At 41.0% G+C, this 10303-nt stretch overlaps 1 pseudogene; it reads right to left on the bottom strand.

Annotated features, from left to right (window-relative positions):
• Positions 1 to 808: 808 nt before the first annotated feature.
• Positions 809 to 2534, bottom strand: LOC142491070 (D-glutamate cyclase, mitochondrial pseudogene; annotated as a pseudogene).
• Between the last annotated feature and the right edge of the window lie 7769 nt (positions 2535 to 10303).

Below are 10303 nucleotides of genomic sequence, written 5' to 3'. Positions count from 1 at the left end.
TGCCCCTCATCCGGATTGGTCACTGTCGCTTTAAATATCCTGGTTTGCCTTCACTTCCTTGCTCTGCATAGCTCCTTGCTACCTGTGTTGCCTGGAACCTGGGCCGTGCTCTCTTTGTATTTATTCCCTACAGCTATTGACCCGGCTCGTCTGAATACCCCCTCTGGCTCCTGAACTCTGGTTTCCTACTTACTACTCTAACCTCTAAGACCCTCGGACTCTGCTATGGATTTTGACTACGGAACTTTCTATATCCTCGGACTCGGCAAGTACTTGACCATTCTTTATCTACATCCAGGCCTGGCCACGCTACTACGCCACATCCTGGACATGCCCCCTCTGCTGTCGGTGCGTATACTCTACATCCCACCTCAGTACAGGGGATTGGTCTGGTCTGCGGGCTACACAGCGTGACAGTCTCTCTGTCTCTCTCTGGGTCTTTCTGTCTCTCTCTCTGGGTCTCTCTGTCTATCTCTGGATCTCTCTGTGTCTCTCTGTCTCTCTCTGGGTCTCTCTGTCTCTCTCTGGGTCTCTGTTGTGTTTTGTGCTTGTGTCTATGTGACTGTGTGTGTCTCTCTGTCTCTTTCATCCTCTCACTTCAGACAGCTCTTTGTCTCACCATCTCTCTCTGAAATCACTGTGCAGATAGGTGGCCGTGGCTGTGATGACGCATCACGTGGCATGCAGTAATTCGAGGTGTTTTTTTTTTTTGCTAATAGATTGTTCTTTGTTTAGTGATTATAAAAACATTTATCACAACGTGAAGTGCACAAGGATTGAGGTTGCACAAATAAGGCGTCTGTGACAATTACAATGTGACATCCAGTAGTTTCTGAATCATATTGATATGAGTGTTATAGAATGCAAGTCCATCTATTTCCATGGCAAGATTACCAGTCTTCCCACTCCGGACTCCGTGACTGACAAGTATGTTTAACAGCTTCCCTTCATCAATAGAAGGAAGAGTAGACACACAAATCCTTCTCTTGGACGATCTGGGAAAACCGACCGCCTTCCTCAAGTATTGCTCGTGGATTTCACACAGATTTAAGACAAGCTACAGCGTACCCGCCCCAGTTTGAGACCCCTGCTATGATTGCAAAGTCTGCCCCCACTTTGCACGCGATGACGTCTCCGTTGGTTATGTGTTTCTTCACGGACTCTTTCACTTTGCCAATCCCCAGTTCATTACCGCAGTCTCTGATGCCAGTTGTAGTGACACCTTGGATGTGCTGTGCAGCAAGAAAGAGGTTATTTATGGGATCTCCCCGCGCGTTACACGGCCACCAGGTGATCAAACCTTGGTGTTTTTGGGTTTCCGTTCTCACACAAGAACATCAGAGCAGAATCCGCATCCTCCTCCTTGTAACATACAAGTGGTAATGGTGTCTTTAATAGTCCTTGCTGTTGTCCATTATCCAGAAAAAAAAATTCAGGCCAATGGCTCGCTCATCTGTTACTATTGCAACCTGCTTCCCCAGACCCTGCAACATGGCCGCCATTGCAATGGCTCCAGGAAAACCTTCGTTTTTTTTCTGGAGGCTCATGCTGGAAGTGTGTGGGGGACCCAGTGGTTATGAGCACAGACTTGGCGTGCAAAAGAGATAAGCTGGACTTAAGCAGCTCTACTCTAATCACGTTCTCTAGAGTCCAGGTCTAAATCTTTGCTGCTGCCAGCTGGGAAACGATACTGTAATGCAGAGGACTGGAAGAAACTTGCAATACTTCGGGGATTTCTTCAGCTGGGCTAACTGTCATATCTTTATTTCTGACATCAGTATCAAACATACAGCCAGGAGAATGAGTGAAAGCCAGGGGAGATTTGCAGCTACTAACAGTTTCATCTCCCGTTACCCCACACGCCCAAAATACAGGGACATCTCCAGGGTGGGGCTGCACTGGGTCGCCATAGTCTGTCTTATTAAGGTCCTCTTATCCCTAGAAAGTCTGAACTGCCAATTTGTACCGGAGCGCCGTGGTATTTCTTCATTGGTTCAGTTGCTATTACTACTGTCTCTAACTTGTCCTGAGGAACTGGCCTCATGGTGACCAGCAGGTTACAAGAGAAGCTGCCCACTCCGGAGCAGAGCACTGCTGTTTTATACATGCTCACATTGGATTGCTGCTATAAATTTCTTACAGGGACTCCAAGCTTCTGCACAGCATTTTCAAAGGAGAAGCTGCAGCCCAGGTAAAAAGTCACCATGTCCTTCAGCTGCTCAGAATAATCCTCCAGGCAGCTCAAACTCCCAGCAAAGGCTCCATTATCACATCTCCTGTACTGGAGGCAGTCTGTCCGTATATCTGAGTCCTTACTCAGTGGGGGACACTTCCATTCTCCTGGCTCACTCTGATACAGTAATGGTAGAGGGCCACTATTTGCCTGGCAGAAGTTTTCAAAATCATCTGCTATGGATTGGTTTGGATGTAACCTGCAGACATTCCTGACATATTTTTCATGTGGATTTTGTTGTATCGTTTAAACCTCAGAGCGCTGTGGGAGCAAGGCACATCAATCTCTGCATGCAAACCATCTCTTTCCCCCTGTAAGAGGGTTTTGTAGCGTCAGTGATTTCCGTGTTTATCACGTTCCTGATCCATCTTTTCTCACGCCCACGTCATTCAGTCACACACCTGGGAGAGGGCAGCCATCTTCTCCCAGCAGCCAAGATGGGATTTTAATGACCTAAAGACACACAAATCTAGCAAATCCTCTCTATAGTATAATTATTGTATGTGGTGAGAATACTGTGAAACAGTTTCTGTGACATGCATGATGTATATATAGAGTCAGACTGGCAGATTTTTAACTAGGGGGGAAATGTATTCTACCAGCTCAGAAACCAAACGGCTAGTGGACCACACACATATCAACTGTATATATACTGTAGGTACCATAATCACAAACACACGCACATTTACTACATACAAATAACCAATCACATAAAGTACACATTCTCTGAAAAGTACACAGAGGACCAGAGCAGACTTACACAGACCAGCATAAAGTCTCACAAACTGATCAGCAAAGAACACATAACTACTAACCTGCACTGTCCAGCAAATCACTCACACATTTATCAGAACAGCACTGCCCATAATAACAAGCATATAAGCAGACATGCATACACAAAGATACATACACATACACATATACAGTAGCGACAAAGTTTATTCGAGCAAATGCCGCTCGGCAGGATGCGTGGCGGCAGCGTGGAGAAGCGTTGGGAAGCGGCTCGTTCGCGTGACGTCGGTGACGTCACAGTCAAGCGAGCGCCCGGCTTCCCCGGCTTCCCCGGCTTCCCCGACTCCCCTGAAGGTTTGAAGTGAGGTAAGCGGGGGAGCGGGGAAGCAGAGGGGCACAGCAGGCGCAGCTAGAGGGTCGGGAAGATGTTTAAATTGCGCGCGGATTGGAGGGGGGGGGGGAACGGAGGGGACGCGGCTGGATGCGGCTGATGTGCTGACTTTCCTAAGCACCAGCCGGAGTAAATCCCGGTGAACCGGCGGCATTTGCTGCAATAAACTTTGTCGGTGCTGTACAAAGACTTACACAGAGTTTGACGAACACATAAACTGAAATATACACAGATTTGCAGGGACCAGCTCCAACAGGAGGGGCTACAGAGCCCGAATAGAGAATCAGTAAGGACTGGTCCAGTGGAGCAACAATGTGATATCTAGTTGCTCACAGGTACTATCTGTGGCTGGATTTGAAACTGCAGATCCCTCTCTTAATTCTTCAAAGCAGCTCTGTTCAGGCTGTTGATAGCCAAGTCTTCAAAATCTGACTAGCCTAAGGCTAGGTCCCTGCTGGCTACTGCAGCGCCCGCTGTGGCGGATGCCGCAGGTAGAAGAGCTGCCCCACAATGGGACCGGGCCCGCTGCAAGGGGGGGCCGCCATGCTGCGCCAACAGTTTCTCCTGCTCTCAAGAAAATTGAGAGCAGAACTCGCGATGGAGCGCTAGGCCACGCACCCCCCGGCAGTTCAGGCAATGAGGGCGAAACTGCCGGGTAATGTCACGGCCACGCCCCCATCATGGCCCCCCTGTCTTTCCCTGTACAGCTCACTGCAGACCGGGGAACACGGCTGCACGTGCCGCCAGTCCCGCAGGCACGCGTGCAGCACAGGCACTGGGGCCGTAGCCTAAGTGGCCATTGTCCTCCTGCCCACCAGGCCACTTCCTTTATATAAAAACTAAAAAACTGTAAGGAGACACAACAATTGTGGATAGTGCAACTTAAGTAACATACTGAAAGTTTCCATTACTGGTCTTAAAGGAAAATACATTCTTTATGTATTGAAATACCTTTTTGTTGACCAACATAGAAATGTAAGTATATTTTTGTGTAGGTGCAATGAATATATAGCAATGTACAAAACTGCTAGTGATAATTTCAGTAGCATGTTTCTTGAGTTAACTTCACATTCATGCAGCAACTGCCAAAGATAAAACATAATAAAAAGAAACCATAAACCATCAGCAACACATTCCTTTGCTGAAGCCGCCCATCAGGCATATTTTACTGCACTTCTAACTACATGTTAAATTTAGCAGCTGAAAGCTGCCTAAACAATGAAAAGGCTTATCTGTTTTATTGGTGCAATTCTTCTAAATTCTTTCTTCCTCAATGACCTGTGATGAATAGCAGGTTGAAATCAGATAGAGTTTATATGGGTTGCGTAAATTCCCAATGTTTCCATATGTAGCATGCTACAGTAGATGTTCAGTGTTTATATTTACACTGGAGATCTTCAAAGTAGTTTAGATAAGACACAGTTCCTTACTTCCCTTATCCAGAGTGAAGGTGATTTAAGAAAGGGGAGAGTATAACACATCAACACACATCTGACATATTGAACTACTGATTTTTACTGTGAAACTAAACCCTGGTACAAATGTTTTACAACTTACTCCATAGTGGATAAAGTGATATACATTTAGTTAACAATGCTTTATAATTGTATAAAATAGGTTCCATATAAGGTATTTCACAGTAAAAACTTTTTATTTCTTTACTGAAAATATCTCGATGTATTGAAATATTTTCCATGGAACTATACAGACTAGGTTTTACGTTTCAAACATCTGTTTTTAGTAACGTTGTATGCCACATCCATGTAAGGGTCATGTATACAGTAGTTGTGAATCACAATAATGAACATGGTGCAAAGAAAACCATTATAATAAGTCTCAATTCCTAATTAAAGAGCAAATTAAAAGATGACAAGAAAAACTGAAAGTTTAATAAATATTTCTGAAGCAAAATGAGTGTGGCATAATAAATTATAACCTGTATAATGTTTTTTCCCCTGAAAATACCTTCTGAAGAATGCAGGACCCACAGAATCCCCAAAGACCATATCCACCACAACAGAAATTCTCAATAACCTTCTAAATCATTGGCTTTTTTTCTGTTTTTTCCAACCCTATGAGAAATTGAAGGATAATCCCTGCCTATCCCACAAGAAAGGCTAAAAGAACATCGCAGTGTTCATGGTTTATTATAGTATAATAATAATAATTATTATTATAGTAATAATAATAATAAGCACTGACGCATATCATTTTGCATATACTGTATATGCCTCTGGACCATTTCTTATTTCTCTCTTTTTTGCCTTAATTCCTTATATGTTTTTCCTTCTTTACTTTATGATTTTTTTAAATGTTTTGAAAATACATAAATCGCCTACATTTTTATTTTGATGGGTCCTGTGTAATTCAAACCGCACACAGATACACAGCAAGCACTAAGAAACCCCCCAAATTACCACATTTATATATATATATAGAGAGAGATTTTTACTTACCCACTACCATGATGTCGATCATGCAATAAAGGATTTTTATTCACCTTGGTGTATAGCCCCTGCATCTGCTCTGCTGTGCTCCGCTCACCTCTCGCAGGACTTCTATATATATATATATATATATATATATATATATATATATATATAATGTGTCAATTGGAGTGCTACTGGGCGTGGCCAAATACTGTATATACAACAAAAAAACAAAAAGACCAAAGCTACATCCAATATGACAAAAATACACAGTGAAATACCTATATATCTCTTGATAAAAGGGTGATTTAGATAAACCCTTAGGCCAAAGCATTTTAAGCCTGCAAGCCACTTCAAGGCATGACCAAATATTGCAGGTCCTAACACTAACTGTTTAAAATTCTTATTTACCTCTATAGTTAGAGGAAGGAACAATAAAAAAGATGATAGTACACTGCTAACAAAATAGGGCTGAAGGCAAGTTGGAAAAATAAAAATGCTTTAATCATAATACATAATAGCAGATGCTAAAGAAAAAGGGTCCCCTAACACGTTTCACGCCTGCATGGCGCTTTATCAAAGGGTGACCTGCGTTCCCAACTTACTCCCTTAAATAGCAGCTCCAATGAAGAGGTGATTTCGCCCCAAACATCACCAGCCCGGTCAGCTGTTTGTCAAGACCGGGTAGTGGGCTACAGAACCCTCAGAGGGGAAAAACACCTCTGCATCAGAGCAGCAAAGCAAGGAATTGTAACAGACATGATAGAAAACAAATACAAGGCTGGTAAAATGACAAATCAAAATTGCCAATGAAAACCATAATAGAGAGACTAAACAGAGAATATATAATATAAAAAAGAAACAAATATAAGAATTAAAATCAAAATACTCAGAAGAAAAAATTTAAATAATATCTATAGCAATGTATATAAACAAATAATGTAAAGTGCATGATACCCACGGATGACACAAATACAACACTTAGAGAAAGTGTATATATGCAAGCATATATAAAAATGTAAAATACATATATGGATATAAATTCTTAAAGATCCAATGTTACATACTTCAAATACAAGACATATCTCTATCAAACCCAAATTATGAAATAAATATCTAGAAATCCTATCAATATTAATTAATATTAGAATGAAACCTAAAAAGTGTATAAACATATGCAAATAGATATATAAGGACAAAAATATTCATAAATTAAACCTATGTGAAAAATATATTGATGAAAACATTAAATATTGATAAAAGAAATGTTATAAATGTGTTTGTATATCTTAAATAATCTCACATACTATAAATGAACAAGAAAAAATGAGGAATCAATAAAAGGGAAATAAAGATGTGAATAAGAATTTTTTTAACAATGAATGACTGATCATAAGAACCAAGTCACATATAGCCCAAGGGCAATAACCAATATCAATCCTGATGGGAACTGTATAATATAAATAAATCTGAAAGAAATAAACAAAATAAGAAAATTATAATTTTTAAAAACAAAAAAGAAAATCATATGCATTTACAAAAAATTATAAAAAATGAATTAGTTCCCAATCTTGATTGATACCAACCGGTTGGAGAGTACCCATAGTAAAAATCCAGAACATCTCCCGTTTGTTGAGCATGTTCAATCTATCACCCCCCCACCCCCGAATGGGTGGAGGAACATGCTCAACAGAAGAAAAGGAGAAGTTCTGGATTCCGTGGCACTGGGTGTGTGGTGACACTTTTCTTAATAGCTCTTACATGCTCCATAATTCTTTGTTTTAGTGGTCTGATAGTGCGACCAACGTTGTGTCTGCCACAGCCGCAATTAAGTATGTAAATAATATTAGAATTACAATTAATAAATGTATTTATTTTAATATTCTTTTTTGGTTTTATGGATTTAATGTTAGCAATCGGAACAGCATATTGGCAGACAACACAATGGCCACATTTAAAAAAACCTTTAGGTATATTAGAGATGTGTTGTTGGTGATGTGAATGAAATAGACTGGGTGACAGGAAGCCCGCCAATGATTTGGCCTTCTTGAACACAAATTTTGGTCCATCATTGACAAATTTCTTTAGATCCATGTCTAACTTTAAGGTATCCCAATGTTTGTAAATAATATGTCTAATTGAATCCGCTTGTTTACATTGTTGTGTAATAAAATAGGGTACATTCTGATTGGATCTCTTATGAGAAGAACCCCCCCCATATTACATTTGTTCGAACATCTCCATGAGAAAGAAGATCCCCCCGATCCAGTAATATGACTTCATGGAGAGCCTCCATAATGTGTAAGCGATCATACCCTCTCATTTGAAATCTATGAGCCAAATCAGTGGACTGCAATTCAAAAGACTCCTCCGTAGAGCAGAGTCTTTTTAGTCTCAAAAACTGTCCCTTCAAAATACCCCTCTTAAGGAGTCTAGAGTGATCGCTGTTGGACATGAAAAAAGCATTACGAGAGTTTGGTTTCCTGTAGATATCCGTTTGAATAGTTATAGGAAGAATGATCACATTGGATCTGTCACTACCAGATGCATGAAAGAACTACTTACTCGAAAAGGGGGGAGGGGCGAGCTTTAACCCTTGGGAGGGAGGAGCCATCAACCTCCAAAACAGCTGAGACCAGCTGGACAAAGTTAATAAACACATATGGGTTACATGGGTTACAACTGACCTTATAGCACTCTACCAGTTCATGGATACCTTGTGGAAAAGCTACAAAGTAACTGGCACTACCAAGGATCTCAATCACTACAGATGCCTGCAGAACATGTGTACAAGGCAAACAAGGCACGCAAAAGCACAATATTACTCTGACAATCTCCACCAAAATATATCAAACCCAGCTAACTTCTGGAAGGTAATCAACAATATATTCAAGCCTCCTAACCATCAACAACCAAGTAATATCACTAAGGGGGATATTACTCTGACAAACCCCACTGACATTGCAAATGCATTCAATGATTACTTTGTGGGTGTGCCACTAACCTATTAGCGAAACGCAGCTCAAACCACAAACCTGAATCTCATCCTGGGAGTACCCACATAGCCCCACCCCCTCCCAACACTGCCCACAATTTTCAATTTGGCCCAGTATCTGAAGAGGAGATTACACAAGCGCTCCTCAAACTAAAACTAAGCAGCCAATGCCGTGTGAGTATAGTGGATTATATTTATTTCCAGAATAACAAATTGAAGTGATAAAGGCGCTCAACATTTGATCCCTTGTATGATTGTAACAAACAAATGAACAGTATGGGACATAAGGGTTTGTGAGAGAAATAGAAGTAAAGTCCCCAAGAGAACCAATAATCCCTGAAGGGCAAGAAAAAAGGCTAAAATAACCTAGATCAAGCCCTCATTGGGATGGTTTCTGGACTCACAATAAGTATTCAATAATGAATCATAGAAAAACAGGAATTACCGGCGCCTAAGAAGTCCATTAAATAAATGTCAATTAAATGAAAATCCAAACCATTCAGTAGAGAATCCCAAAGGTGTCCTTAAGTGAACAGGCAGTGAAGACATGTTGTCTGTGTGTCATGTTTGTTGTGTGTTGTTAGTCCTGAATGCTCTTTGTGAACATTGATTGTCATACTGCACCATAATTTGTTTTGTTGTCTTTTTTTCCACATATTGCACTGCTGTATCACTTCACTGCCTGTTCACTTAAGGGCACTTTTGGGATTCTCTACTGAATGGTTTGGATTTTCATTTAATTGACATTTATTTAATGGACTTCTTAGGCGCCGGTAATTCCTTTTTTTTCTATGCTTTGTTGTCTGACTGTACTGTCAGTATTTGCCAGGCTGCCTTGTTTTTCACTGGTATTTATTTAAGTACACATTCATATATTTTTTAGCGCTGTTTCACACCGTCTTTTTTTGCCAATAATACTCACAAAATCCATTTTTCTATGTCCTATGAGGCGTGCAGCCTGGTAGAGAGATGCTGGTCTCTGGAAGCAAATAAGAACAAGAGAGAAAAAACCAGCACACTGCAAAAGTGGGTCCCAAACAAATGAATAGTAAAAATCTTCCTTATTTAATCCATCTAAAAGTGGAGGTTAACACCCTCCTACGCATTTCATGTAAACATACACTTTATCCTTGATATCCTTGATAAAGTGTATGTTTACACGAAATGCGTAGGAGGGTGTAAACCTCCACTTTTAGATGAATTAAATAAAGAAGATTTTTACTATTCATTTGCTTGGGACCCACTTTTGCAGTGCGCTGGTTTTTTCTCTCTTGTTATATTTATTTCCAGTTCCCCCCCCTCCCATGCTGTTCCCAGCCTCCTTTATTTAGGAGGGTTGGATACGCTAGAATTGCATTTATACTGCTTCATTAACACCTCGCTCCCCCTTGTTCTTGTTTTAGCCCTGGGACTAGGCCAGCTTTCCCCTGCAGGCCCCAGTTTGTTCCCGACTCACAGTAGGCAACTGCAGCTGCATAGGGAAGCCCATAGTTAGGGACCCTTTTTCCTGTGTTGTGCAGTAT

The sequence above is a fragment of the Ascaphus truei genome, chromosome 3 (assembly GCF_040206685.1).
Source record: "Ascaphus truei isolate aAscTru1 chromosome 3, aAscTru1.hap1, whole genome shotgun sequence".
Taxonomy (NCBI): Eukaryota; Metazoa; Chordata; class Amphibia; order Anura; family Ascaphidae; genus Ascaphus; species Ascaphus truei.
Note: the sequence above shows the minus strand (reverse complement) of the source record. Positions and strands in the feature narration are given on the sequence as shown.